We start from the raw sequence: 8,855 nt of genomic DNA, 5'->3' as shown, positions 1-8,855 counted from the left end.
AACACCCTTACCATTAGTAGTTCTACTCACCACCGTGTCCTACTGATTACTTCTTGCCATACTGTCTCCGTCATGCATTTCACCTTGTGCTACTATACCAACTATCACCCACTCTTGTATGTCAACCTATGCTTTTTCTGCTGTAACCTTCCCAGCTAACCTACAACATGAGTTTTTACAGGTGAATACATAGGCAATAAAGCAATCTGGAAATTGCTACCAAATATCTTTGTTTGCTCCAACCTGTCTCCTGGTTGGCTTAATCTGCCCTGTTATGTTAGTGCAGTAACTGTATCTCTTACACTGCTGCCATGACCCCACTTTTACCATTTTGGTGATGTGTAACTTAGGACTGAGACTCTTAGTACTGTTCAACTGGAGGCAGATGAACTGACAATGTGGTGCTCCAAACAGTAGCGTAACTAGATATTACTGGGCCCCACAGCAAAAAAAGGTATGTAGTGGGTCTAGGCTATCTAGTGACAAATATACTGGCCTACAGTATTGTACCAGTTGTACTTGGGTAAAATGCCAGGGAATATGGGGCATACCAAATGGCAGGTATATGATGACACATTACCAGATATTTCCTGGTATAGTAAGAGGTTACAGTGCTAAGTATTTATGGTTTATAGGGAGGAGCAGAGTGCTGGGATACTGTTTTGGGTACACTGCTAGGTTTATGGAAATACAATGCAAGTAATAGGGCATGGTACAGTTTATGATTTACCAGGGTACAGTCACTACAGTGTAAGGTTTATGAGAGTACATTTAAGGTTATATGGGAGTAGAGTGCAGGGTGTATGGGAATAGAGTGCAGGGTGTATGGGAGTAGAGTGCAGAGTGTAGGGTATATGGGAATAGAGTGCAGGGTGTATGGGAGTAGAGTGCAGACTAAGAGTGTAGGCTGTATGGGAGTAGAGTGCAGGGTGTATGGGAGTAGAGTGCATGGTGTATGGGAGTAGAGTGCACTGCAGGGTGTATGGTGGTTGCGGAGTCATTAACCCTCTCTATGCCCGAAACGCGCCTAGCGCTAGAAGTTAATGCGCGGGTGCGGATCGAGGGCGCGCGGGAGACTCTGGCACAGTCCGGGTGGGACAGGTTCCCGCCAGTCATGGAGGAAGAGGGAGGGAGATAAGAGGCAGCGCTTTCCTCTGCATTCACCGCTCCCGTTAGTACCGGCTCCCACTCCCCGCTATACTGTGCCATGTCTCTCTCTGCCCCTGGAATAGTCTTTGCCTATAGGTGATCTGCAGCCTCTCAGTAATGTGTGGCACCAGTGGACATAGGTGTGACCTGCCGTGTGTCTCTGCTACTGGAATAGTGTGGCACCCAGGCACCCTGACCCTGGAGTCTGCAGCTGAGGGACCCAACGCTGGAATTGTGCCATCATCGCATGGACAGCTGTGCAATCCTACTCTTCGCTACAGTAAAACTTAAATCTGTATGTGACCGGGGGACCGTATTGTGTCCTTACCAGACGTGCAAGGGTTAAGCTGATGTACTGCAGAATATTTAGGGCTCAATACAGCTGGCATAGGCAAGGTGGGCACACACAGCTCCAGGCTCAGTAGTACAAGGGGAAGCAGAGAGCTGTAGCCAAACTGGCAGTTGGCGGGTTAAGTATCTCTCATGGTGGCAGTTCAGCACAGCCCTTACCTGTTTACTTGTACTGCTGCCATTGTACTGGTGCCCTTGCCTGTCCTATATGGGACCACATAGGTGATTCTGTACCCTTCTCCCATGTATTTGATGTATTTAGAAATGTCCACGTGTATTAATAAAGTGTCCTCATATGTCGTGCACCTTAACTGCACTGGAAAAAGTGTTTTGCCTTCCATGCCTTGCCTTGCCCACGGTACCCGCTTTGTTGTTTGGGTGTGCTATGTAATATGCAGTGATTTCCTATTTGGCATCAGCCTGGCACACTGTCGGACTGGCCCACCGAGATACCAGGAAAACTCCCGGTGGGCCCAGGTGTCAGTGAGCCTCTTGCTTCTAAACATTTGACCTATTTCATGGTCATTCCCTATTTCTTTATGGGGAAAAGGCGGCTTAATAATGGAAGAATAGAGTATAGTAAGTAGATATAAAAGACGAGGAGAATAAAGAGGTTAAGTGAGGAAAGGAGGAATAATAGTTTGGTCCACAGTCTAAGGTTTTCTGGTGAGCCCCTGGCATCCCAGTCCGACACTGCTGGCACAAGATGCAGCTGAACTGCTGACACTGGGCAATTCAGAGTTTTACTTGGCACAGGTGCGCCCCCTGCTCCATACACGATAACTTTCATTTACTGGACCCCCTATGCCAAACCCTGGTGCCATATGTTATTATTAACGCTTCAATTTTCAGCAGAAATATCTGACCACGTAGCAACGACTATGACCAGTTCCCCTTTCTCCCCGTGCCACCCTTTGTCCCCTCCAGTGGTTCTTTGCAATTTCGAATAGAATTTCTGTTTACGTTGACTAATTCACTAGATATTTCTGTGAGGTCAGTATTTCCTGGTTCCTTTTCTCCCAAGTTCTGAGCAGCAGAGACACTCATTGACCTATTAACCTGCCCCAAGTGCCAAGGCCCGTTAGTGCCTGCGATGGGTATATTTTAGTAATCTCCGGGTGGATTCATAACCTTGATTGTCCAGTTCCATAGGCCAGTCTCTTTGTCGTGCGTTTTCCTGTAGACTCCCTGGCACAGATGGCATCTGTCCAAACATAGGTACCTGCCTGCAGCCATTATACATGGGTGAGTGACAGCATCTCATCAACTGAGACTGAAAGGGAAGGCACAATTAGTAGTTGTACATTACTGTATGCACCCATGCAGAAATTATTACTGGCCTCCCACTGTTTCTACATGACCCAAGTCTGTTTAATGCGTGTTGCCCCTAAGGCAAGTGCACTCGTCCTTGACTTGTTTGTGAACCTTCATGTAAGTCTCTGGCATCCATATTGGGTTTCTTGATAACCTGGTGCCTTCATGAATGTCTCAAAACAGCATGCTGTCCTTACCTGGTTATTTTTATGGCCGCTCTCTGTTGTACGGGGGTGTCCTTCTCTTTTTTTGTCGGTGCCAACTGTAGTTCTTAATCACCCACAATGGATATTATGCCTGCGCCCCTCATTAAAGGAGAAGGAAAGCTACCATAGAAATTTATTGCCAATAGATTAGCCACAATAGTGCAAGCTATAAGACTATATATATTCTGCAGAATGCTTTTCCATTCCTGAGTAACAGCTCTAGAAGCTCTCTCTGTTTATTTAGGATAGCAGCTGCCATATTAGCTTGGTATGACATCACTTCCTGCCTGAGTTTCTCCCTGCTCACTCATAGCTCTGGGCTCAGATAATAGCAGGGAGTGGAGGAGGGAAAAGGGAGAGAGGTTCAAACTGAGCATGCTCAAGCCCTGCCCTGGAGGTTTATGCTGAAAACAGGAAGTCTGATACAGAAGCCCATGTGTACACAATAGAAGGAAAGAAATGCTGTGTTTGTTTTGACAGAGGACTCAGAACAACATTACTTTGAGGGTTTACTGGTACATTTATATAGACTTTTCTGATAAAGCTTACTTCATTTTAACCTTTCCTTCTCCTTTAAACTGATTGCCATGAAGGTCACAGAGTATTAAACCAATTAATAGTCAGGCTGATTAGGGCACGACGGGGGCATCACAAGCCATGTAAACATTCCAAAATGGTTAAGGTAGTCATAAGGTTCTCATGGTTGCAGAATGGAGCTGATCAGCTGGGGTTGTGGATTCCTAGTTGGCAGGGACGGTGCATTTGAGAACCATGACTGGGTGCATTATGGACAGTAATTCCCATTAAATGTGGATATAGTGTTTGGTTAGGAGTCTCTCCCTGTTATAGAAATCCAGCTGAAATCCTCCTATATCCAGTTCTCTTGCCAATCCCATATTTCTCTAGTCAGTCCCATATCATAGTTTTCTTTGCTCTGCCAATGCCAGGGTTTCTTATCACTGATTTCTGATAAAAACAATGGTCCTGCCGTGTGGTTTGTGAGACTTTTGCTCAGATCCTGAGTGTATATCTAGTATCCGTGCCATAAAGCACTGCAGTACTGTAAGAAACTGCCTAGAACAGCAATTGACTGCTTTTATTTCAGTACCCAGCCAACACCTAAGCTACATATGATTCAAGTTTAGGAATTGCACCCACCCCTCTCCCTCCATCCTTTATTAATGTAGCACCCATAGGTTAATCATGAGCCTGGAATCTGTGGAAAATACAGCCATGCAGTCACCAAATACAGAGCAGGTCTTTCTATCTGCTACTTCCTCAGTTCTAATTACTATTGTGTCTTCTCTGGGCTTCCATCAAGCTAAACTTCAGATCTGTGGGGGCTTCCACATTGCAGGGAGGGGGAATGGCCTGCTAATGTCTCTAGCAGTCTGTCTGCGTTGGTATCCCAACAGGCTAATCTGTATATATATCATTTTATTATCATCATCTCTGCAAACACATTTCTCTGCCTGTCATTCCCTTTAACAGAACCAGATGTGACTTTCCTGCCGGCCCGAGGAATCAGCGAGTGACAATTGCACTGACCTGACAGATGTTCTTCAACTGTGGCCACTGGTTGTGAACTATTAACTTGGTCGCAAGTAATTTTTTAATCTCAACAACTGTATGATGTCAAATAACATCACAGCCATACCAAGGATTAGGGTCTGATTTTGTAACACAGGGCAAAATGTGCCTCATTTTCAACTTCAACCTGTTGCCCTTCATGATAACCCCTAGCAGCCTCTGTCTTTTTGTGGCTGTTGGTAGTTGTACTGAAGTTCTGCAGATTTGGCAACACCAGTATATGTTTTACCCTCTTCACCAATCTCTATCTTGACCTACTATCTCATCCTGTCCTCTATCTTGTCTTGCCCTACTATCTCATCTTGTCCTCTATCTTGTCTCCATCTTGCCCTACTATCTCATCTTGTGCTCTTGTCTCCATTTTGCCCTACTGTCTTCATCTTGTCCTACTGTCTCCATCTTGCTTTGCTGTATTCATTGTGCTCTACTGGAGGTGAAGACAGAGCTGAAGACTGCAGAGCATTTTAGAGACAGTAGGAGAAGAGGGGATAGAAGAGCAAGATGGATGCCATCCTTACATCTTGCTCTTCAGTCTCCATCTTGCCCTACTGTCTCCATTTTGCTTAGCTGTCTCCATCTTGCCCTACTGTCTCCATCTTCTCCTACTGTCTCCATCTTATTTTTAGCCAGGGCAACCAAATGATCCGTCCACCAGCCTGGGACTTGCAGCATGAATGAGTTTTTGCTGCATGAGAACCAGAACTGTAATTGATTCTGGAATGAATTGCCTTTGGACCTCAGTACCACTTATATAGCTGGCCTTAGACGTGCAGGCTTTATTCTTTGTGCGATGAACGCTCATTTGTTTCAGTCTTAACAATCTACCGTTAACCATTAAGATTAAAATAAGTAGGATAAATAACAAATCAGACAATATTCTGGCCATTAATTGACAGACGGCAATGGTACAAAAAGTCATGCCTGACAATAGTAGTGACAGTCACCAATTGATATTGTCATGTCAGATAGTCAATACACGCAGCGATCTTATCGGTAGCCGATATAAATCTTTTAACCTGTCCGATCAACTAAATGACCAACTGCCATTGTATGAAAAACACACAATCTGAGAAACGTATGAATATTTGTTTTGTACGACTGTATCTTCATGTCAGTAGGCAGCTTTCGGAATCCTTGAGCAGACCTGTAGGAAATGGGTTAAGTTGAGAATTCTCCCTCCTCAATTGGAGCAGGGATTTCCAGCACCTGCTGATGTTGGCACAGATTGTCCCCCATCCCTGAAAACACTGTGATTGGTACTGCCCCTGGGGGTCAGGGTGACCTTATGTGTACAGATAATCCTGTCAGTGGCACTGTCTGTCTGACTGTCTTGGATGAGCAGATAAGAGAGACGTCCAAGGCAGTGTATGAGGACATTCAGGCCCCCCAATGCCAGGGAATATCAGCTCTTCCCTCCTACAGCTGTACAACACTTCCCAGAATCCCCTGTCAGCCTATGCATGGCTATATATAGAACACAGGGGTACAAGTTGGTTCAGTTGTAATGATAAAAAGTTATTTGTTTGGGGGTTATAACTGACATGGCATTATTCAGAGAAGCTTACACTATAGGAACAATCATTCCTGTACAATATTGCAGTAATATGGCTGAAAGGCTTTTGGACCCAATCACTATCCCCACCAGCTATACTTTTTCTAGTGAGTGGAATTTCCCTGCCCCGGAGGTAACGGCCTCGATGCAAATACAGGAGCCCTGTCCATGGTGCTGAATAACGATTGGAATTTATTTTTCTTTATCGTAGGGGGGTATAATAAATCCTGGCTGCTGCTAATTGCCCACTCGCTAACAAGTGATTTGGGCCACCAGTATTTACCCCGGTTGCTCTAGGGCAGGAGTGCCCTTACTTTACTAATGAGAGGTCTACTTTTAGTTATGGCCCATTATGATCTACACCAATAACACCAATAAAACCATTGTTATCATTCTGTTCCATGGAAATATTACTTAAATAGCATATAATGAAACAGGAGGGTAATTTAAACAAGCCGTTTGTTGACAGTGACTTGTTGAAATGATGTCACTATACTTCATTACTTATACAGTATATCATATTGTTAGCAATGCCTAGGGTTGCCACCTTTTCTGGAAAAAAATACCAGCCTTACTATATATTTAGCTTTTTTCCCTATTAATAACATTGGGATCAGCCATAATTTTTACCGGCCAGGTGGCAACCCTAGCAATGCCCCTTGGAAGGGACCTTCAGGGGACCACCCAATTGGGAGATGGGCTATACTTAACTTGGGGAGGTTGTAGTTTGCCAATGGAAAGAGAGTAGTCCAGGATCAGTAAATACAGAGAATGAAAAGCTCTGTGAATGGGTAAGTACTATATTATATATACTATGTGGACTATGTATATAACAGTAAGTGGTATATATTTTTCCAGCACCCTCTTTTTTGATTTTGGAGAGTACGTTTACACAATCTTATGCAACAGGCACCCCCATTGAAAATGGAGTACTTCGTGGATTGAGCTTGTTTTTCTACTGATTATGCAGAGACTCACTGAGGCAAGTTTGGGCGACTATAGAAAACGCATCGCCGCGTGTGCATTAGCGCAGGTGACTTTTCATTGTAGCCTATGGGGAAAAACGCTGAGGCAGTTCGGGGAGATAGTGCTCCCCAACCAGTAGCTCGTGAGCAACATGTTGCTCCTCAAACCCTTGGATGTTGCTCTCCGTGGCCTCAAAGCAGGAACTTATTTTTGAATTCCAGGCTTGGAGGAAAGTTTTGGTTGTATAAAAACCAGGTGTACTGTCAAACAGAGACTCCTGTAGGCTGCTAGTCCACATAGGGGCTACCAATAGCCAATCACAGCCCTTATTTGGCTCCATCCAGGAACATTTTTCATGTTTGTGTTGCTCCCCCAACTCTTTTTACATCTGAATGTTGCTCAAAAAGGTTGGGGATCCCTGCCCTAGCCCCATGAAAAGGTCACTTCCTATTTCACAATTGTTACATAACAACTCTAACCGTTCCACAAGTGTTCAACAAATATCTGATATGTGGACACGGTTTAAAGAAAGAGGTTATCCAGGCAGACTATTATCGCAGGCTTTGGATATAGCTAAGAATTGTTGTAATGGGCAGAACACATGTGACAGGAGTCAAACAGGATTGGTTTTCAGTACTAAATTTTATGCTTGCACAAAAAACTTAGGGCAGTTTGTTAGGAAACAGTGGAATATTGTATGGGCTGATAAGGATTTGGCTAAAATAACTCCTGAACCTCCTAAGATATGTTACACCAATTTGCGTGATCCCTTGGTTTAAAATGACCCTGTACAATGCTAGAGCAAGATTACACCGACATGGTTATCTGGAGCCAAACCAGGTTGTTTTTGCTGCCCCAATTGCACCTCATGCAAATAAATGACACCTGGAAACATGTTCTTACATCCACAATCTGGCAAGCCACTCACAATAAGACACCAATTACCTGTAACATGAGCCATGTCCTATATTTGATCACATGCCCTTGTGGGTTGCCTTACGTTGGTAAGACAGATCTAACACTTGGATTAAGAATGGACGCCGACCACTGAGTAATAAGTGTAGCATTTAGGGATGGGGTATCTATTAAACCAGTAGCTAAACACTACCTTGAACAGGGACATAGATTACCCACCTTCAAGTATATTGCCATTGATCATGTGCCGCCTCTGAGACGGGGTGGTGACAGATCCCAAAATTCTCCTCCAGAGAGAAGTTTTCTGGATAAAGAAATGGAATACCATGGCCCCTTTAGGGTGAAATGAACATTGCTCTTTTATGTGCTTTTTGAATCGAAGGTGGGGTAATATAGTTTAGCTGTGTTAATGATACATTTGTGATACAGTGTGTGACTATGTACTCCTGATTCTTTGTTATTGGAATTGCTGATACAATGTCTCTGCTAATCAGTATTTTATTGATACATTTTTTTGATACAATTTTTAACTATGTATCTTTTTCCCTTTCTTTGTTCCCTATTATGTGTTCCAGGTCCAGGGATGCCTCTTTTTCTATTTTCACATGTTTGGGTCATCTTTGGGTTTCTTTCACATGATTTGTCCTAATACACGTGATTGGGTGAGTGCTTTTGCATGTTATCTATATAAAGTTATTTCCCCATGACAATTCGGGTCTTGATAAAGGTCTGAGGAGGAGACTGAAACATTGGCATGTTTGTAATAAGTCTAATAAAATATGTTTTTTTAAAAAGTTGTTTAAACGTTCCTG

The sequence above is a fragment of the Xenopus laevis genome, chromosome 9_10S (assembly GCF_017654675.1).
Source record: "Xenopus laevis strain J_2021 chromosome 9_10S, Xenopus_laevis_v10.1, whole genome shotgun sequence".
NCBI lineage: Eukaryota > Metazoa > Chordata > Amphibia > Anura > Pipidae > Xenopus > Xenopus laevis.
This window is presented reverse-complemented; position numbering follows the sequence as displayed.